The sequence below is a fragment of the Taudactylus pleione genome, unplaced genomic scaffold (genome assembly GCF_031769625.1).
Source record: "Taudactylus pleione unplaced genomic scaffold, aTauple2 ptg000229l, whole genome shotgun sequence".
Lineage (NCBI taxonomy): Eukaryota > Metazoa > Chordata > Amphibia > Anura > Myobatrachidae > Taudactylus > Taudactylus pleione.
In genome coordinates this window covers 3,691,781-3,714,706 of record NW_028284631.1, presented here as the reverse complement: position 1 = coordinate 3,714,706, position 22,926 = coordinate 3,691,781, and the positions used below count along the sequence as shown (strand labels likewise).

Genomic DNA, 22,926 nt, shown 5'->3' with positions numbered 1-22,926 from the left:
CTCCTTCCCTACAGTCTCCCTCTCCCCACCTGCTCTTCCTCTCCCTCCTCCTCCTCCTCCTTTCTCTCCATCTCTGTTTCTCTCTGTATCCCAGCTTCAGCAGCCTGACCAACACTCCTCCCCCACATCACAGCTCTAGCCAACCAACACTGACAGGCAGGGCAGGGCTCAGAGGGAGAAGCAGGAGGCACAGGACAGCAGCACAGCACACACACTGAGAGCTGTGACACAGCGGTGGATCATTCCCACTTGCTGTCAGTCCAGGGAAGTCTGTCTTGATGCTCCACCGCAGAGAGAAGCAGTGACAAGGAAGATAGCCAGGTACCTCCCTCCATCCCTCTTGTCTCCTCTCCATCCCTCTATGCTGACACACAGGATGGCTGTCAGTGTGTATCTCCCGGTTATAGTCAGTGCTGTGAATGGCATGTCACTGCATTTGTCCATGTCTCTTTCTCTCTCTTACTTGATGATCTGTGCTTATTTCTGTCGCAGGTACCATCCACTGTTCCTCCATCATATTTCTTTGATCTTTACCATCTTCAGCCTCTGTCCTTATTTTTCTCTTCTGTCATTGCCCTCCCTTCCTCCTTCTTCCCAGCTCAGTCTCCCTCCCTTCTCTCGCTCCCATGGGACATTCCTGCACCAGGCGTTTAACCCATTCTCTGCTGCAGGGACCTGTGGTTCACCATCAGCCATCTATCTGTCTGCTGCTGTCTTTTATTACCTGGTGTCTAGCCAACCTGTTAGTGGCCCAATGGCCTATGGGTAACATTGAAATATAATTGTCATAGCTGTGAGTGATAGATGATGAGTGGTCTATTTGTGCCTTACAGTATGTGTGTTACATTACTCTCCATCTTGCTGATACTTGGAGTATGCTACATAGATATGTGCCTGATTAGCTGTATAGCTGTGTTCTATGCCTACCTTCCTATGTGGGCTAATGCACTGTGCTTTTTATGCCTGTCAGTATACAGTGCCAGGCTAAATGTATTAAATAAGAAGAATGTAATGGTTATCCTTGTATCTGTTGTGTGTTGTATATGACATAACCTGCCGGCTATCTGATAAAACCCCCTATTTCTTTCCTCAGTCCCCTCCGCCATGTTTTGCTGAGTTCAGGCTTGTAACAATACACAACAGCGTCACACCTGGGCAGACATTGTGTTGGATATTGTTGCACTCTGTGCATTATGGTTGGGCGGGGGCAAGGTGGTGTTATATTAGTCCTTGTAGCCAAAACATAAGGGTATGACACTGCAAACTCTGGTATTCATTCCGCCCATTGCGCTTGCATCCCATTCCTGGCAGCTAATGTGTTCTCACAGCATCACAGGCAGAGGTTCCTGGATAAATGGTTAGCAGGTCTCCGGCACAGTGATCACGGCTAGGGAGCTATAATATGGAATAACATGTAAACATGGGGGAGATTGCTGAACCAATACCCCACCTCTGTGTCAAGATGACTGGTGTAATCACCTGCAGTTCTGTGCTGGAGATATCCATCACTGTTATGAGACAGGGAAATATTTGTTGATGGCATACTACTGTATATACTGCAGATCTATGTCTGATTTACTTGTGCGTTTATGTATTGCATAGGCCTCTGTCACAGGAAACGGTTAACGTAATGGAATTTTGTTATTGATTTCAATCTGGGATGATTATATGATTATAATATAATACTGTTTGGTGGGGAAAGAGCAATTTCCCTGGTTTCATATGAATTGGGAGATGTGTTGGAGGCATACAGGTGTGGTATAAGGGGCAATTTGGAGCCAAACAAAATATGCATTTTGCATTTAATGTCTGGTAAAATTGGGGCATGAATAACTCTCATGCACATTTAAATATATTTAATACGTTTGATATTCTAGATATATTGCACATGCCATGTTACTACAGACAGGGTTCCTGGGCTTATAATGAATAATGAAAACTCTATTTGATCAGTTAGTTGACATTATTATTATTATTATTATCCTTTATTTATATGGCGCCACAAAGGTTCCGCAGCGCCTTACACAGTACATAAATGAGCACACAAGAAAAACAGTTAATAGTAATACAAAACAATGCAGGACAAGGACAAGGTTATAAACTCAGCTGCAAAACACAAGCAGCAGGACATGAGCAACCAGGTGTTAGGTGCCGTTGTGGGGAGTTAGGAGTAAATGATACTATAAGTAGGGGGAGGAGAAACACGAGAGGATGAGGGCCCTGCTCGTGAGAGCTTACATTCTAAAGGGGAAGGGCAGACAGACAGGGGCGACACAGAGGGGTAGATAGTGAAGAAGGAGCATGGAGCAGTGGGTTAGGATATGTGCTGCGGAATGTGTGTGTATAAGACGACCTGATGTTATGTAAAAATTAAGTCATTCATACTAGGGGTGAGCGGGTTCGGATTTCTGAAATCCGAACCCCCCCGAGCCCCCCCGATCCGAGTCCGATCCGAGTCAGGCTCGACTTTTCCCGCCTGACTCGGATCTGAAATCGAGGCAAAACGTCATCTTCCCGCCTTCCGAGTCTCGCGGGTTTTGGATCCTATATAAGGTACACACGTCGGCGCCATTTTCTCACTCGGCTGTGGACAGTGAAGAGGGAGGGTGGGAGTTAGGGCTGTGTAGTGTAGTGTAGTGTAGTGCTGCTGTTGTCCACTACTTCAAAGTCCATAGGGGCTGGCTGTGTTGTGCTGTGCTGCTGTTGTTAATAGGGGCTGTGTCCACTACTTCAAAGTCCATAGGGGCTGGCTGGACTGTGTTGTGCAGTCAGTTCTCCATAGGGGCTGTGTCCACTCCAAAGTCCTGTGCAGTGTCCCAGTCCTAAAGGAGTGCTGTAGTGTTGTCCAGGGGGTGCTCTGTCCATCAGGGGTGCTCCCCCCAAGTGCTAAAAAAATAATATATTTTCTGTGTTTGTGAATTGTGTGCGCAGTAGCCGCACGTGCATCAACAAAGTAGTGCCAAGCGTGCGCCTGTGTCATAAGTAAAGGGCCGGCTGGCTTGACCGTTAAGGGTGCTGTAACCCCCGAAAGTACACTCCAGTCCAAACCAAAAAAAAATTATTTTCTGTGTTTGTGAATTGTGTGCGCAGTAGCCGCACGTGCATCAACAAAGTAGTGCCAAGCGTGCGCCTGTGTCATAAGTAAAGGGCCGGCTGGCTTGACCGTTAAGGGTGCTGTAACCCCCGAAAGTACACTCCAGTCCAAACCAAAAAAAAAATTATTTTCTGTGTTTGTGAATTGTGTGCGCAGTAGCCGCACGTGCATCAACAAAGTAGTGCCAAGCGTGCGCCTGTGTCATAAGTAAAGGGCCGGCTGGCTTGACCGTTAAGGGTGCTGTAACCCCCGAAAGTACACTCCAGTCCAAACCAAAAAAAATATTATTTTCTGTGTTTGTGAATTGTGTGCGCAGTAGTCGCACGTGCATCAACAAAGTAGTGCCAAGCGTGCGCCTGTGTCATAAGTAAAGGGCCGGCTGGCTTGACCGTTAAAGGGTGCTGTAACCCCCAAAGTACACTCCAGTCCAAACCAAAAAAAAAATTATTTTCTGTGTTTGTGAATTGTGTGCGCAGTAGCCGCACGTGCATCAACAAAGTAGTGCCAAGCGTGCGCCTGTGTCATAAGTAAAGGGCCGGCTGGCTTGACCGTTAAGGGTGCTGTAACCCCCGAAAGTACACTCCAGTCCAAACCAAAAAAAAAATTATTTTCTGTGTTTGTGAATTGTGTGCGCAGTAGCCGCACGTGCATCAACAAAGTAGTGCCAAGCGTGCGCCTGTGTCATAAGTAAAGGGCCGGCTGGCTTGACCGTTAAGGGTGCTGTAACCCCCGAAAGTACACTCCAGTCCAAACCAAAAAAAATATTATTTTCTGTGTTTGTGAATTGTGTGCGCAGTAGTCGCACGTGCATCAACAAAGTAGTGCCAAGCGTGCGCCTGTGTCATAAGTAAAGGGCCGGCTGGCTTGACCGTTAAAGGGTGCTGTAACCCCCAAAGTACACTCCAGTCCAAACCAAAAAAAAAATTATTTTCTGTGTTTGTGAATTGTGTGCGCAGTAGCCGCACGTGCATCAACAAAGTAGTGCCAAGCGTGCGCCTGTGTCATAAGTAAAGGGCCGGCTGGCTTGACCGTTAAGGGTGCTGTAACCCCCGAAAGTACACTCCAGTCCAAACCAAAAAAAAAATTATTTTCTGTGTTTGTGAATTGTGTGCGCAGTAGCCGCACGTGCATCAACAAAGTAGTGCCAAGCGTGCGCCTGTGTCATAAGTAAAGGGCCGGCTGGCTTGACCGTTAAAGGGTGCTGTAACCCCCGAAAGTACACTCCAGTCCAAACCAAAAAAAAATTATTTTCTGTGTTTGTGAATTGTGTGCGCAGTAGCCGCACGTGCATCAACAAAGTAGTGCCAAGAGTGCGCCTGTGTCATAAGTAAAGGGCCGGCTGGCTTGACCGTTAAAGGGTGCTGTAACCCCCGAAAGTACACTCCAGTCCAAAGCCAAACCAAAAAAAAATTATTTTCTGTGTTTGTGAATTGTGTGCGCAGTAGCCGCACGTGCATCAACAAAGTAGTGCCAAGAGTGCGCCTGTGTCATAAGTAAAGGGCCGGCTGGCTTGACCGTTAAAGGGTGCTGTAACCCACAAAGTACACTCCAGTCCGAACCAAAAAAAAATTTATTTTCTGTGTTTAGCCGCACGTATATATCAAATCGATATAACATAAATGGAGGACCAAACTTTCTCCGATAAAAATAAAATAGAGAAAGATCAAGAACCACTTCCTCCTAGTGCTGAAGCTGCTGCCACTAGTCATGACATAGACGATAACATGCCATCAACGTCGTCTGCCAAGGCCGATGCCCAATGTCATAGTAGAGGGCACATACAATCCCAAATGGCAAAGTTCAGGAAAATGACCTTGAAAAAGACATTTAAATCAGCTGAAGAGAAACGTAAACTTGCCAATATGCCATTTACGACACGGAGTGGCAAGGAACGGCTAAGGTCGATCCCTAGTATGTTCATGACTAGTGGTTCAGCTTCACATGACGATGGAAGCCCTCCTCCCACTAAAAAAATCAAAAGAGTTAAGCTGGCAAAAGCACAGCGAAGAACTGTGCTTTCTAAGAAGATATCACAAATCCCCAAAGAGAGTCCAAGTGTGGTGGTGGTTGCGATGCCTGACCTTCCCAGCACTGGACGGGAAGAGGTGGCTCTTTCCACCATTTGCACGCCCCCTGCAAGTGCTGAAAGGAGCACCCACAGTCCACTTGCTGATATGCAAATTGAAGATGTCACTGTTGAAGTACAACAGGATGAGGATACTGGTGTAGCTGGCGCTGAGGAGGAAGTTGGCGAGGAGGATTCTGATGGTGATGTGGTTTGTTTAAATCAGGCTCCGGGGGAGACAGTTGTTGTCCGTGGGATGAAAAAGCCCATCACGGTCATGCCTGGGCAGAAGACCAAACATTCCACCTCTTTGGTCTGGCAATATTTCTATCCAAATCCGGACAACAACTGTCTTGCCATATGTACCATATGTAAAGGTGAAATAAGTAGGGGTAGGGACGTCAACCACCTAGGAACATCCTCCCTTATACGGCACCTGCAGCGCGTTCATAAAAAGTTACTGTCAAGTTCAGAAACTTTGGCTCAGACCGTAAGCAGTCCAGGGACACCTAAATCCCGTTGTCCTGTTGTATCCAAGCGCCTGCAAACCACACCGTCAACTCCCTCCTCGTCAATTTCCTCCTTAGTCAGGATCGGAAGTAGTCCTGCAGGCCATATCACTGGCATGACTGACTCTCCTATCCGGGATTCCTCCGGAGGATCCTGCATTGCTACGCCTACTGCTGCCGCTGCTGCTGTTGCTGCTGCTGCTGGGAGTCGTTCATCATCCCAGAGAGGAAGTAGGAACACCACTACTTTTACTAAACAATTGACCCTCCAACAGTCCTTAGCGAGGAGGATGAAGTACGACAGCAGTCATCCTGAAGCAAAACGTATAACTGAGGCCTTGACTGCTATGTTGGTGTTAGACGTGCGTCCGGTATCCGCCATTAGTGCAGTGGGATTTAGACAATTGATGGAGGTAGTGTGTCCCCGGTTCCAAATCCCGTCTAGATTCCACTTCACTAGGCAGGCGATACCGAGACTGTACAGAAACGTCAGAAAAAGTGTCCTCAGTGTCCTGAAAAATGCCGTTGTACACAATGTCCACTTAACCACGGACATGTGGACAAGTGGAACAGGGCAGACTAAGGACTATATGACTGTGACAGCCCACTGGGTAGATGTATCACCTTACGCAGCAACAGCAGCAGCGTCACCAGTAGCAGCATCTCAGAAACGCCAGCTCGTTACAAGGCAGGCTACGCTGTGTATCACCGGTTTCAGTAAGAGGCACACCGCCGACAACCTCTTAGAGAAACTGAGGGAAATCATCGCCCAGTGGCTTACCCCACTTAGACTCTCCTGGGGATTTGTGATATCTGACAACGCCACCAATATTGTGCGGGCATTACATCTGGGCAAATTCCAGCACGTCCCATGTTTTGCTCACACAATAAACTTGGTGGTGCAGAATTTTCTGAAAAGCGACAGGGGCGTGCAGGAGACGCTTTGGGTGGCCCGAAAAATTTCTGGCCACTTTCGCCATTCAGCGACTGCGTGCCGAAGACTGGAGCGCCAGCAAACACTCTTGAACCTGCCCCGCCATCACCTGAAGCAAGAGGTTGTGACGCGGTGGAACTCAACCCTCTATATGCTTCAGAGGATGGAGGAGCAGCAAAAGGCCATACAAGCCTATACATCCACCTATGACATAGGCAAAGGAGGGGGTATGCACCTGACTCAAGCGCAGTGGAGAATGATTTCCGTGTTGTGCAAGGTTCTTCAGCCCTTCGAACTTGCCACACGTGAAGTCAGTTCAGACACTGCCAGCTTGAGTCAGGTCATTCCCCTCATCAGGCTTTTGCAGAAGCAGCTGGAGAAAGTGAAGGAGGAGCTAAGACGGAGCGATTCCGCTCGGCATGTGGGACTTGTGGATGAAGCCCTTCATTCGCTTTGCCAGGATTCCAGGGTGGTCAATCTGTTGAAATCAGACCACTACATTTTGGCCACCGTGCTCGATCCTAGGTTTAAAGCCTATGTGGTGTCTCTCTTTCCGGCCGACACAAGCCTGCAGAGGTGCAAAGACCTGCTGGTGAACACACTGTCAGCTGAAGCGGAACGTGACACGTCAACGGCTCCTTCTTCATTTTCTCCCGCAACTGGGGCTGCCAGGAAAAAACTTAGGTATCCTAAGCAACCCGCTGGCGGTGATGCAGGGCAGGCAGGACCAAGTTTGGACATCTGGTCCGGACTGAAGGACCTGGCAACAATTTCTGACATGTCTACTGTCACTGCATATGATACTGTCACCATTGACAGAATGGTGGAGGATTACATCGGTGACAGCATCCAAGTAGGCATGTCAGACAGTCCATACCTGTACTGGCAGGAAAAAGAGGCAATTTGGAGGCCCCTGTACAAACTGGCTCTATTTTACCTGAGTTGCCCCCCCTCCAGTGTGTACTCCGAAAGAGTGTTTAGTGCAGCCGGGAACCTTGTCAGCGAAAGGCGTAGGAGGTTGCTTCCACAGAATGTGGAGAAGATGATGTTCATCAAAATGAATTATCAGCTCTTCCAGGGAGACCAGCCTCCAGAAGGTACAGAGGGACCTGTGGTGGTGGATTCAAGTGGGGACGAGTTAATACTTTGTGAGGATGAGGATGTACACACTGAAGAGGGTGAGGAATCGGTGGATGAGGAGGATGAGGATGACATCTTGCCTCCGTAGAGCCAGTTTGTGCAGGGACACATTAATTGCCAGCTTGTTTTGTGGGGGCCCAAACGAACCAATCATTTCAGCCACAGTTGTGTGGCAGACCCTGGCGCTGAAATGATTGATTTGTTAAAGTGTGCATGTCCTGTTTATACAACATAAGGGTGGGTGGGAGGGCCCAAGGACAATTCCATCTTGCACCTCTTTTTTTCTTTGCATTATGTACAGTTTGGGGCCTAGTTTTTCTAACTGCCATCCTGCCTGCCACTGCAGTGTCACTCCTAGATGGGTCACGTGTTTGTGCCGCCCACTCGTGTCGCTTAGCATAGTCATCCAGCTACCTCGGTGCAACCTTTTGGACATAAAAACACTATTGTGAGGTGTGAGGTGTTCAGAATAGACTGGAAATGAGTGGAAATTAAGGTTATTGAGGTTAATAATAGCATAGGAGCAGAAAAACCTACAAATTCTGTGATTTTAGCTGTTTTTATGCTTTTTTTCAAAAAAATACAGATCCAAAACACAAAACCCAGAACCCAAAACACGGAAGGGTGGTTTTGGCAAAACCAATCCAGATCCAAAACACGAAGAAAGATCCAGATCCAAAACCAAAACACAAAACACGAAAAGTGGCCGGTGCACACCCCTAATTCATACATCTATCTCTATGATAGAAAATAGATTGTTTGTGTTATTTACATGAGAGATGTACAAAGTAAAGTAGAAGCACTTTAATTTGTGTGTTACATTTTAGCATCTATATACAGCCTGACAAGAAATGCAGCTATTATGGGACTGTCCCGCCATCCTAATACAGTAGTGACTACTTTAGTTCCAGCTGCTGGGTGCTATGCCATGCTCCTGTGAGTGGGTGCATCTCACATGCTAGACCCACTCACAAATGGGTGCAGCCATACATGATGTGGTCCCACAGGATGTTGCAGTACCCGGGCCCAGAATTTCTCTTGGCAGCCCTGGAGGTGACAGACAGAACGAGGAGGGAATGGGGCTTAGTAGTGGGGTAACAAGACCATGGAGGGAGGTGGTTGAGAGTGGAGGTATAGGAGAGGTGGGGGAAAGAAGCAGAGGGTTGGAAGCAGACTGATGAGAGAAAAAAAGGAAGAACAGCAAGTGGAGGAAACAGGAGGGGGAAGAGAGGGATGGATAAAGTAGAGGATTATGTGGACATAGAATATGGGGGTTGTGTGAAGTAAGGGTGTTCATGCTGTGGTCAAGGTAATAATTGAGATGTAAACTGGAGTGGAGGCTGTGAGATATAGAGTCAGTGTGGATTAAAGTTGTTAAATGTTCAAAAATACATGTAAAGAACAGTGCTGCTAATGTATGAGCGCAGCTCCAAAAGTGATATATAAAGGAGAGGTGTGTGAGTAGTGGGTGCAGGAATTAGTTTTTAAACAAATGATTAAAGTGGATAGATGTGACACAATTGGAAAAGGCAATACAAAATGAATGAGGACAAAATTACAATGTACCCGAGCTGATCCAGTCCAAAGTGTTCTGATCAACAAAGATCAATCAACAAGAGCAGCACACAGACAGGGGAGCACTTGCAGTGTCCAAGCAGTGAGTGCAGTAAGTAGTTGCCTGGATACAGCAGAAGATGTTGTTTTGTTCATTCACATAAATAAGTTGCTTCTTGTTGTTCAGAAATTGTTCTGGTTTTGAGTTTCTTTTCCCTCAGTTTTCCTCCAGTTTAACTCCAGCGTAACTCCGACTTAGTTATCAAATTGTATTTACACTTATAATCAGAACACTTTGAATCTTAACACAGACTATGGCAGCCTGTGGTAGCAGTAATATCTAAAGTTACAAACATGTGTCTCTGTGCTCACTGATTGGGACCCCACCCCGAAAGCTCTAACACACACTAAATTGGGATGCAATAAAGTCTAAGATAAACAATTTGTGAGAAGGGGGGAGGCCAACAAAGATTCACAATACATTCCTAACTTCCTTTAGATAAATTGCTCTTAGTATAGCAGTAGTTGTAATTTACCCAGTATAAATTTTCAAAACTGTGCTGAGGCAATCACTAAAACAGCATCTGATGGGAGCAGTAGTTGTAATTTACCCAGTATAAATTTTCAAAACTGTGCTGAGGCAATCACTAAAACAGCATCTGATGGGAGCAGTAGTTGTAATTTACCCAGTATAAATTTTCAAAACTGTGCTGAGGCAATCACTAAAACAGCATCTGATGGGAGCAGTAGTTGTAATTTACCCAGTATAAATTTTCAAAACTGTGCTGAGGCAATCACTAAAACAGCATCTGATGGGAGCAGTAGTTGTAATTTACCCAGTATAAATTTTCAAAACTGTGCTGAGGCAATCACTAAAACAGCATCTGATGGGAGCAGTAGTTGTAATTTACCCAGTATAAATTTTCAAAACTGTGCTGAGGCAATCACTAAAACAGCATCTGATGGGAGCAGTAGTTGTAATTTACCCAGTATAAATTTTCAAAACTGTGCTGAGGCAATCACTAAAACAGCATCTGATGGGAGCAGTAGTTGTAATTTACCCAGTATAAATTTTCAAAACTGTGCTGAGGCAATCACTAAAACAGCATCTGATGGGAGCAGTAGTTGTAATTTACCCAGTATAAATTTTCAAAACTGTGCTGAGGCAATCACTAAAACAGCATCTGATGGGAGCAGTAGTTGTAATTTACCCAGTATAAATTTTCAAAACTGTGCTGAGGCAATCACTAAAACAGCATCTGATGGGAGCAGTAGTTGTAATTTACCCAGTATAAATTTTCAAAACTGTGCTGAGGCAATCACTAAAACAGCATCTGATGGGAGCAGTAGTTGTAATTTACCCAGTATAAATTTTCAAAACTGTGCTGAGGCAATCACTAAAACAGCATCTGATGGGAGCAGTAGTTGTAATTTACCCAGTATAAATTTTCAAAACTGTGCTGAGGCAATCACTAAAACAGCATCTGATGGGAGCAGTAGTTGTAATTTACCCAGTATAAATTTTCAAAACTGTGCTGAGGCAATCACTAAAACAGCATCTGATGGGAGCAGTAGTTGTAATTTACCCAGTATAAATTTTCAAAACTGTGCTGAGGCAATCACTAAAACAGCATCTGATGGGAGCAGTAGTTGTAATTTACCCAGTATAAATTTTCAAAACTGTGCTGAGGCAATCACTAAAACAGCATCTGATGGGAGCAGTAGTTGTAATTTACCTGTGGAATGCAGAGAAGAAGTCACATCAGTCTTTGCATGGTGCGCATATGACAAATAAGATCTGCAGCGTAACTCCGACTTAGTTATCAAATTGTATTTACACTTATAATCAGAACACTTTGAATCTTAACACAGACTATGGCAGCCACCGGCTATGCATTGCATATGACATTCAGAAGGTCGACAACACAATGGCGGCAGATTCGGAATGTCAACAGTCAGAATGTCGACATGGACGTTAGGTCAACAACCTATATGTTGACCTACAGTTAGGCACATGGTTAAGATGTCCATAGCCATACATTCAGAATGTCGACATTTAACAAGTCGACAACAGACTGTCAATATTTTTTTATTTTGTAGGTTCAGGGTTAGGCTAAGAGTGAGATTTAGGGTTAGACTTAAGGTTAGGGTTAGGCTAAGAGTGAGATTTAGGGTTAGACTTAAGGTTAGGGTTAGGCTAAGAGTGAGATTTAGGGTTAGATTTAAGGTTAGGGTTAGGCTAAGAGTGAGATTTAGGGTTAGATTTAAGGTTAGGGTTAGGCTAAGAGTGAGATTTAGGGTTAGATTTAAGGTTAGGGTTAGGCTAAGAGTGAGATTTAGGGTTAGATTTAAGGTTAGGGTTAGGCTAAGTGTGAGGTTTAGGGTTAGACTTAAGGTTAGGGTTAGGCTAAAATCAGCAAAAAAACATGTCGACATTCTGGTTAAATCTCAAAATTCTCATCATTTTCAGATTTTAGTCGTGTCGACTTAAGTATATGTCGACATATTCATTGTCTACCTAGCATCCATGTTGACATTCTGTCAACATTCAGAACTTATCAACATTCATACCACACCCATAAAAACAGCAAATGGCTTGTTTCTATAGAAGAAGAAGAAGAAGAAACCTGGATAATCTTCCCAATGCACATGAACACCCATCCACCATTTTTGGGAGATACCTCTGAAAAACTAGGCACACGTCTAGACTCTATTAGGAAATATCTGAAGATGCGTAATCGGGGCCATAACTAAAGGTGTGCGACCAGTGCCGCTGCACAGAATACAGGGCTCTGTGGATGGCATTATCGCTGTCCCATGGCACTTGCTTCTGGCTAGCAGGGTGCCTGTAACGGCACGCTGAAGCCAGTAACGCTGCGGCAGTGCTACCCATAGCGTCCTTTGGATGCTACAGACGGATACCCTGCTGTCTATACAGCTGCACTGAGCATCTTCTAGACGCACTGTGTACTGCCATGCTTCCGTGTGCTGGCTTGCCACACCCCCTATACGGCGTGAGCTCATGATGTCATTTGCGAAGGCGCATTAAAGACCCGTTACGGCACTGGGCGTAATGTGCAATCATGGAAACGTTTCAGGAAGAGCCCAACATCCTGTCACTTTATGCATCATACTGCCACTTTATCATTCTGCCACTTTATCCACCCTACTGTCACCTTATACACCATCCTGCCACTTTATCCAACATTCTGCCACTTTATCCATCATCCTGCCACTTTATCCACCCTACTGTCGCCTTATACACCATCCTGCCACTTTATCCATCATTCTGCCACTTTATCCATCATCCTACCACTTTATCTATCATTCTGCCACTTTATACACCATCCTGCCACTTTATCCACCCTACTGTCACCTTATACACCATCCTGCCACTTTAACCACCCTACTGTCACCTTGTACACCATCCTGCCACTTTATCTATCATTCTACCACTTATTCCATCATCCTGCAGCTTTATCCACCCTACTATCACCTTATACACCATCCTGCCACTTTATCCACCCTACTGTCACCTTATACACCATCCTGCCACTTTATCCACCCTACTGTAACCTTATACACCATCCAGCCACGTTATCCACCCTACTGTCACCTTATACACCATCCTGCCACTTTATCCACCCTACTGTCACCTTATACACCGTCCTGCCACTTTATCCACCCTACTGTCACCTTATACACCATCCAGCCACTTTAGATGTCTTTCATCAATAAATATTTCAGTTGCTTTTATAAAATACTGCTTGGTTTTGCCTAATTCATGGTTTACATACATCATGGCACAGTGAGTGCACATCGGAGCTGTGATACTATATGTGACACTTGTGAGTTTGAAGGTTTTTATACAATGGGCAGAGTGCCCCTAGGAATGCTCCTCCGCCGAACTGCAACCGGAATGAAAAATGCGCTCCATTACATGCGTAGGATGAGACCTGACCTTCACCAGCTCAAAAGGAAGGTTATTTTATAGAGTGAAAATAGCTGTGCGCCATTTCAGACAATTGGTAGAAATGTGCGCTCTCTCCACCATCTTGGTTTATTTCAGTTGTCTTGTTCAAATTAGATAAAAAAATTTCACTACCACCATGCGATAACAATGATATTGTAGAAAACATATTATTGCCACAATTTACTAGTAATATATTGAGAAGGATAATGGCTGGCAACTGTAAGAGAAGTCTTACCGCTTCGCCAACCAGTTGGTGCATGTGCAGGAAAGGGTAGTGATAATCACCCTGGACATTTAGAGAGAGGTGTCCTGTATTATGGGAAGGTACACAGCCTTTTCCTCCTTTAACGTTTGTTAGGCATTGCTTTATCAAATATGTGTCTGTGACCCAAATAATTAGAGACAAAATTACACTAAGGCCCCAAATATCAACATTCCTTATCACCGCATTTTGCAGCAATCTGGAATGTGTTTTGGGGGCAATTTATCAGGGGGTCAGACGCCGTACACACAGGAACCGATAAGAGCCTGTCTCAACGATGAATAAACAGTAAACTGATAGCTAATGCTACCACTTTACTACTGGTTCGGACCCATCCTTTACTACCTACCAAGCTATTCTAAGCTTTGATTTCCACTGCCGCAAAAACCCGGGTTATTGCCGTGTCTGCCCGGGTCGCATCTCAGCGTAAAAAAGGTCCTAAGAAAAAATCCTGGGTCGAGCAGGGTTCTACACGGGTAAAACCCGGGTCTCGCTCAGTGCAAATGAGTAACCTGGGCCATCTGACCCAGGACCCGTTTACAGCATGCTGATTGATGAATTCAGAAACTGTCTGTGACAGCTGTCACCGGGGAGAGAGAGATTACAGCTTCCCCGTATGGTCTGGAACGTTGAGGTTTTTACCCCCTGCCCGTGTCCTCAGTGACAGCTGTGACATCAGACAGCCTCCCGTACAGACACTCCCCCGCCGAAGGACACTCTCCCCTGGTTGCCGATCTGCTCCGGTCTGGCGTTCATGGGAGAGCAAGAGTTTCGGCACTTGGAGATGATGTCATCTCCAAGCGCTGGCACTGCACCCGTGTGCAGTGTGAATGGCACCGATCTGAGATATTCCCGGGTTGGCGGCCCAGTGGGAAAGGGGTAAATCCCGGGTCTGACCCGGCTTGGAACCGTGTCTCAAATCACGGGTCAGACCTGGGATTTTGGTGGAAAAGGGGTATAAGTGTCTGTTTAGCCATCTGAGAGACATTTTTCAGGAAGAAGTAATCATAATAATGTTTAGACTGACAGCCAGGAGCCCCATATTGCAATACGCTTTAATTCTAGAGAGCACAATTAGGCAGCGTTTAAAAAAATACATCTTTATGTGGCTAATGGCTACACGGAACCTCGCAGAGTTAATGTTCCAGGTAACATTGCAGTGCATGATGCCATGTGATCAGCAATATTTTTTGGTTGTCTGCAAATCGAGTTGTGATCTCAATTACTGGCTACAACAGCGAGATTGCTAAGGGGTCTATTTACTAAGCAGTGTTAGTAGACAGAGTGAAAAGTGATAAGAAAGTGATAAGGTGCCAGCCAATCTGCTCCCAACTGCCATCTCACAGGCTGTGTTTGAAAAATGACAGTTGGGAGCTGATTGGCTGGCACCTTATCACTTTCTTATCACTTTTCACTCCTAACACTGCTTAGTAAATAGACCCCTTAGTATTTTACTGATTTGACTGGTAAACATTGGACTCGGTAGAAAACAAATAGCCAGGCTGGTAATAGGGTAGAAACATTATCAGATAGGAAGACTGGCAATAGGGTAGAAGTATACTAAAGGTCAGAAGGCTGATAATAAGGTAGAAGTATAGGTAGGAAGGTTAGTAATAGTGTATAAACAGTATCAGGTAGTAAGGCTGGTAATAGGGTAGACACATAATAAAGGTAGGAAGACTGGTAATAGGGTAGAAAAATTAACAGTTAGAAAGGCTGGTAATAACGGTACAGAGATAATAAAGGTAGGAAGGCCGGTAATAGGGTAAAAATATAATAAGGGGAGGGAGCTGGTAATAGAGTAGAAACATAATTAAGGTAGGATGGCCGGTAATAGGGTAGAGACATAATAAGGGGAGGGAAATGGCAATAGCGTAGTGACATAATGAAAGTAGGAAGGCGGGTAATAGGATAGAAACATAATAATGGTAGGAAGCTGGTAATAGAGTAGGAACATAATACATGCAGGAAGGCCCTTAATAAGGTACAGTAGAAACAAAATAATGGTAGGAAAACCAGTGAAATGTTGGGTAGAAACATGATAAATGGTTAGAGGCTGGTGATTGGGTAGAAACATGATAAATGAGTTAGAAGCTGGTGATTGGGTAGAAACATGACAAATGAGTTAGAGGCTGGTGATTGGGTAGAAACATGATAAATGAGTTAGAAAGCCAGTGATTGGGCAGAAGCGTGATAAAGGTTATAAGGCCATTGATTGTGTAGAAGTATAAATGGTTAGAAGGCCAGTGATTGGGTAGAAATATAATAATAAATGGTTAGAAGGCCAGTGATTGGGTAGAAAGATGATAAATGGTTAGTAGGCTGGTAAATGGTAGAAAAAACATTATTAAAATAGTAGAGATGCTGCTAATAGAGTAGAAACATGACAAAGATGGAAAGGCTGGTAATAGAAAAGAAACATGATAAAAGTAGGAATTCCAATAATAGAGTATAATCATTATGAAGGTTAGAAGAACACTAACAGGGTAGATATAGATCTGTCATATATACTGTCTTAGTAGTTCATGTGAGTTGTCTGTTATCTGCTGTACCTTATTAAGAAACAATGTGATAATATGAATGGCCAGACTGCCTAGGAGAGAATGTAGGTGGTCCCTACAACGGTGCTATGGCTTCATGATCTGGTGTAGCCAGTGCTTTAACCAACTTCATTGCTCCAAAAGAGACACTTCCATCTGCCACATGTGTGTAGCTCCCAAAACTGCCAACATCCCCATCTGGTAAATTTATATGACATTGTTTTCTTTTGGCATCCTGCCTTCAATAATATGTGTCTGTTGGACTATTGGGCATATATAAAATGTGTCAACCAGTAGCCAGGGTCATATTAACAAGAGATAGATAACATTTATTTAGAGGTTTTCACAGCGCCTCCCCATCTCTCTCTCTCCCCAGTTCTGCTATGAGAGTAGTCACTATACCGTTCAATCAGTGTCTACAGTGTTACATTAAATATGTAAGGGGTACAGTGACAGACATGAAAAGTAGCTGCTGTACAGTGTTGGAAAGAAATAGGGATGGCCATCAATGGTTACCATAGACAATCAATGGTTTTGCCTTTGATACCGGGGGCCTGATATTTCTCCACCACAAATGGTAGAGGTCCGACAGCGATGCTGCCATATTTTTTCTCCTGTCACATATAGTTTAGCCCCGCCTCCTGCTATGCCCTGCTCAGCCAGATCCTCCTTCTCTGATAGGTCCTCCACATTCACATATCTCCAGCTAGTGATGCCCATCAGAGGCTGAAATCATTGATGGTTTTCCATTGATGGTTTCCTGCCATTGATATAAAGTACAGATGGTACCATTGATGGGGTCCGTCTAAGGTGGACAATTCGATGGCCATCCCTAGAGTCACTAACCTCCCTGTCGCATATCTCCTCGCCTGTACAAATGGCCACTGTCTGTGGCTGTGCTGTACATCAGTGTTTGCTTACAAAATCAATGACAAATTGGAATACAATGTACGCAGATTTTTTATTCTTAGATATAATTACTTCTGGATTGCAGGATTATTTTAAGATGAAAATACTTTGTACCAAAAACTATAGAAGATGTCAAAAGCCTACTTCTGTATTTAATGGAGTAAATGAAGCATTCACGCCCACTCTTGAACCATGTAAAATTAGTCAAATGGGCAATAAAAATGTAAAGTAATGCACTTTGGTTACAAACACAAACAAAGCACAAAGGATGAATTAAATAATGAGTCATACATCAAAGAGACCTTCAGGCCCTCTAACAAAGCAGTACAGGCAATCTGACAGATGGTTAGATTGTTCTGGGGTAAAGTACTCTGGAATGCAAATGCTGCTAAGCAAACCACACACTGCTAGGGCAAAATAAGCCTATAATGCAATATGTTTACTACTGAAAATCCTCAAAACTTTAATTTGTGATAATTAGACAAAAATTGGATTGGAAGTCTGATGCTTCTCCTAAGGGGCATACAGTATGTATTGAACATGTTTCGAGGAAAATACTCAGAAAACGCTTTAACAATCTGCATTTAAATTGCGGTTGTAGTGTGATATTTCCGACTAAATTCGCATTGTGAGTTTAGGAAATATCACAGGGATTTATCAAAAATCCCTTACAGAGACAGAGCTTGTGATAAGGCTCTGACTCTGCGAATCTCCTCAAGAGCGTCCATCCTCGCAGTGTCACCCGGTGCGGGGAGGGATGCTGTAAGCACGGTGAAGTAGCGCATCACCAAAAAGGGGATGTGGCATCACTGTAGGGGCGTGGCCCTTTGGGAAGGGGGTGTAACCTTGTTGCCCGAGGCCCCATGGCCAGTGCTTAACACCGGGGGTATTGCCGGAGGTGCGGACTTCCATGTGTGCAGTGCCAGCTCCCTCACAGTGTCAGGAGCCGAGTGCTGCACTTAATGCTACAGTGCAGCATCCAGCTCCTGTCACTGAGGGGGAGTCTGCAACTTGGTGTCACCCCTCAGACGGCCCGCATCCCCTTGCACTGCCAGTGTTCCTGTCCGCACAATTCTCTGTGCATGCACCGCTGCCGGATACTTCAAACCCCCCGCCCCTCGCGACCGTGATCAGCTTGTGGTCTATTTAGACCACACAGCTGATCACTGGGGCACGCCTCCAGGCTCTGCTCTGCCAGTTAGAGCATAGCAGGAGTCATGGAACCAGGGGAAACCCTGGATAACGCCATCTCCAGGTGGCGTTATTATCACAGGGCTTTTTTCACATTTTATTTTTAGTAAATCTGGTCACATTTCCCATTACAATTATGGGAAATGCGATCTGTTACTAAAATATGTGATAATTAGGGTTTGGAGTAGAATTTTGCGAATTCTACTCCAATTGCCCTTTAGTGAATTAATGTGACACTAAAAAATACCTTTTTACCTAAAGATACCTTTTTTCACTTAATTTTAGTAAAAGTAATGTTAATAAATATGCCCCTAAATATCCTGTGAATGTATTAAGAGGGCACGGTAGCAGATATCGGATGCAAAATTGCGAGATACAGCAAGTTCTGAAAACCTTAGCTTTTTTGGAATTTGTCCTCTTGTCCTCCGATAGCACTGTACAACAAAGAAAGCTTCCAAAAATAGTCATACTTTATTAGTCTGAGGTAAAAAAACAAAAACAAATATGAATTAAGAATGTCTTTATTACAGTAGCTCTAGTTTTTGAGCTACACTACTTGCGCTATATGTACAGTATTATTATAGTCTTTGGTAAAATTCTGTGATATTTTCTTAATAAATAAATAGTAGTTGTTTCAATTCAGTCAATAACAAATGAGAACACAAAACTAAACAACATACAGCAACCAAAAGTACTATCTCACAAAGGGCCGAATTCAATTAGAGGCGAAAAGTCACGGCCGGCTTAATGCATTCGCAGTTGCAATCTTTTCGTCTCATTTGTCTCTTTGTACGCAAAGTTTTTGTGTACATTCACAATGTGCGCTCCCGCTTTTCGCCCTATTCAATTCCAAAACAGGCGAAAACGCAGATGTGCGAATGCAGCAAATGGTGAAACTAGCGAAAAGGACAGCTTATTCTGGGGAAATCAGTCTGTACCCCATAAAAAGCATAAAATTACCCTGGAAATCAATATGGATGTGTATTAATAGCCCTTTTAAAAGTATTTAGGGTTATATGCATATTTGAATGTGTGGAAAAATTATCACAATTCATTGAAAACAATGAAAACAGTTTATTTTGCGAAAAATAAATGCTGTATTTAAATTGGGGGTACATTTAAATGGGTACTAATATATTTTTGGGTCTCTAAAGTGCTTTTTAAAATAACTTTATAAAAAACAGCGGCTGTAGTGCCCTGTAATGCTAAAAACACCTGTCCCATCCATACAGCACCCCAAAATCCCAGATCCAGTACTTTATACCCATTTTCAAATACTTTTTAAATTTTCACCCCAATATTGACATTACTTTTTTTAGGGGGAATTAAGATATATATATATATTTTTTGCCCAATTAGTCATTGGGGAGGGAGTCCCCACATTTTTAGCCCAAAATAGAGATTTTGCACAGCTTTTCTCCTGCCTCTGGGTGGAAACTTTTTCGCCTGTTTTTGCCTATGGACTTTTTGCACATGCAAAAACGTTCTGGAATTGAATAGGGTGATACGCAAGAATGTGGCAAAAACATCGCATTGGCGAACAATTTTCGCCTCTAATTGAATCCGGCACATTCATTCACCTATTCATGAGTGCGCTTTCTCTTTGCTTGTCATTTGTTCTCTTCTGGGGCATCTCATGTCACTGTCCATCAGGGACGAAGAGAGCAGGGAAGAAGAGGACGAGGCCTAATCTCGGGAGGCGGAAGTCCCTCTATAGCAAAGAACAGCTCTTATTGGGAGAGCTGTCCTTTGTGATTTTCTTCATGCATACTGGCGTTATTTACGTCTGCATGCATGCAATGTGTTGTGGGATGCATGCAAAATGCAATGCTTGATGCAACCCAACCCAAATGACAGTCGAGAAAGTGGGTTTTGAGTGGCGTATTGCAGCCTAATTGATGTTACTTTTCTGGAAGGTTGTTCACAATCTCAACATAGTTTCCAGCTCTTCAGTTACCCAAGAAGCCATGCTCAACACCATTAAAGCCACTTTGCCATTAACTTGGAGGACTCGTTGAAGTTTCCATCCTAAAGAAGTTGACGAATTTGAGGACCAACAAAGATCCTTTCCTTAACTTTAGCGATCACTCTGAAGTGGAAATTTTCCTCTCGGGTACTTGAAAGCTTCTCCATCTTTTTGTTCATCTTCTTTACAAAGTTCTTCATAAGTCCAAGTTTGATATGTAAAAGGGGCGGAAGAATTTTGCTTCGATCAACCAGAGGACTGTGATTGACATTTATTTTCCATGGCATTCAAGAATTCAACAGCATATGTTTCAAACCTTAATACCTGGAGGGGCAATAAGAGGTATGTGCTTAAGTATCAGGTGGATGGGACTGTCCTATTAACACCTATTTCAGATGTGAATAATCCCTCACATATGGTGGATCAACAATCCTTTTTGAATTATCGGAAAAAAGCAAGGATTGATACAGCAGCCCAATTTGCGAATCCGGCTTTGTTGGAATTATTTAACAATGAATGGGGCCTATTCATCATCACTTATTTTTCACAAAAGCATGTGAAAATTTTAATCTAGTGTCGGGGCTATTTATCAAGTTCCAAAAAAGCATATTTTTTTCGGAACTTGATGGTGTAATTGAATGCCGATTTTAGATGGCATCCAGCCCCCGATAACCTTCACAGACTGCTGTTTAGACGGCAGTCTGTGAAGATTTACAAGGCAGCCACAGCAGAGGTATCTATTCAGATTCTCCCTGCTGTGTCTGCACATGCAGACATGTGACCCGGACTCACGAGAGAAGTCAGATGAGCACGGGTGGGGAGAACATGCGGTGGTGGGGGGGAATGTCAAGGATCGGACACCGGCTGGGAGGGGGCTGAGATGGTCTGACACCCGCGTGGTGGTGCTGTGGCCTCATCGGAGACACCCGCAGGGGGGTAGGGGAGCTGCGTCAGACAACCGTTGGGGGAGGGGGGCCGCATCAGACACCCGGAGGGGGGGAAGGGGGCCCACCGGACACCCACAAGGAGGCCTGTTTGGACACCAGAGGGGGCAGGGGGTGTTAGTCAGCAGGGAATAGAGTGGGGGAGGGGGGGGGAGACACACAGCAGTAAGGAAATCCGATACCTCAGCTGCAGGGGAAAAATAACACTTTTCCAAAAAAACTGAGCAGTTTTTTGGAAGTGATCTTTTGTGAGGGCGGCATGATGAATGCCTCCAAAACATCTTTTAAACTCGCAGCGAATTTATAATATAATTATCACGAATGATAATTATGTCATGATGAATAGGCCCCAAAATCTTTATTCAGCTAACTGGGAAAAATGCACTTTCCCCTATAGCCTCATGTGTGGGTTGGTCAAAAGCTGTCTCCATGTAAGTAGGCCAATCGCAATCCTGGACACCTCTTAGAAGATGGAGTTCCCCTATTTCTAATGTAATACTGTAGCTATAGTATATTTCCTTTCACACGCCTCTATCTCCACAGCCAGTATGATCATAATTCACAGTTATTTCTTTCTATTCTTCAGAGTGTTCCGTCCATGCCCTTTGTATGGTTTAACCTCTCCTGCACAAAAAAGTTTAAAGTGACTTTTAACAGCTTCATTAAATAGCCAGTACTAGTCACAAATGTTAATTGCTACATAACCTGCAGGACATCGTGCTGTTAGTGAACCGCACTAACATTTGGCTCAGTGACGCATCTGTGTAGTGTAATATGAGGGGCATGTCTGCAGCTCATTGATCACCTTACAAGGTTTATATTACTTGAGGTTGAGGTCAGTCAGTAAAACTTACAAAGTCATCTCAGAGACAGAATCTAGCCTACTAGTAAATAACTAGGGTATGTTTTTATCATTACCATATAAAACTTGATGAAATTGAAACAGGTTTAGGGGCTTATTTATTAATGTGCTAAGGAGCCTACTTATCAAAGGGACAAAACTCTAAATCCTGTAAAAACGAGAAAGTTCCACAGGATTTAGGGCTTTTGCCTATTTATCAATGCACCCTTTCTGGTGAAGGCTTACGCTGGCTATCACATGCAATTTTGTGATCTCTGAATGGAGTTAGACTGGAGTGCCCACCTGAAGAGGAAAAAGGCTTTATTATTAAAATAAAATAAATGAATATAAAATATATAAACGAATAAATAATTAAACATTCTTTATAAAAAAATTATTTTTTTTTTTGGTTTTCTATATATATATATATATATATATATATATATATATATATATATATATATATATATTTTACTTATTTTTATATTTCTGAATTTTATTTTTAATCTGGAACTGTAAAGCACCTAACTGTTCTGGCACCCGCTATAAGAATATTCTTACCCCTTCTGGTCAGTGTTGACCGAGGAGCTGAACATCGTTCAAAAATAATCTTAATAAATAGGCCCCTAATTGTGGCATTATTTACTATTGGGGCTATTTCAAATAAGGTTACCGCTGCAAATCTCTTTGTTCACATAAGCAGGCCCTATAGCTTGTATGAGGACTGCGAAAATGGCCTATTGGCTAGACAATCAAGAGATTGTTAAATAGCTCAGAAAAAGCTATTTAATGCAAAGCTGTGCATTATTTATAGGTCTAAATTCCGATAAATAATAAATAGGCGCATTTGAATGATCACTGACATTATAATCTTGAATTATGTTCAGTATAGATGGCAGAGGGTTTGTTTATGCCTGTATGGTACCTCAGGTAGTTTAAGGATTACTGTTATTGCTGTGTAGATTTTTCATTGTTCTGCATCTTTTAACTTGTCCTTCCGCCTC

The 22,926-nt window shown here is 43.7% G+C and overlaps 1 protein-coding gene across 7 annotated transcripts in view; it reads left to right on the top strand.

The window, feature by feature from the left end:
• Positions 1 to 224: 224 nt before the first annotated feature.
• The window catches only part of KIF1A (kinesin family member 1A), a 238,983-nt gene continuing 216,281 nt past the window's right edge, over positions 225 to 22,926 (top strand). For all 7 annotated transcript variants that reach the window (XM_088479232.1, XM_088479230.1, XM_088479228.1 and 4 more), the window contains exon 1: positions 225 to 321. The gene's annotated coding sequence lies outside the window, so the exon portion shown is untranslated. The remainder of the gene's footprint in view (positions 322 to 22,926) is intronic.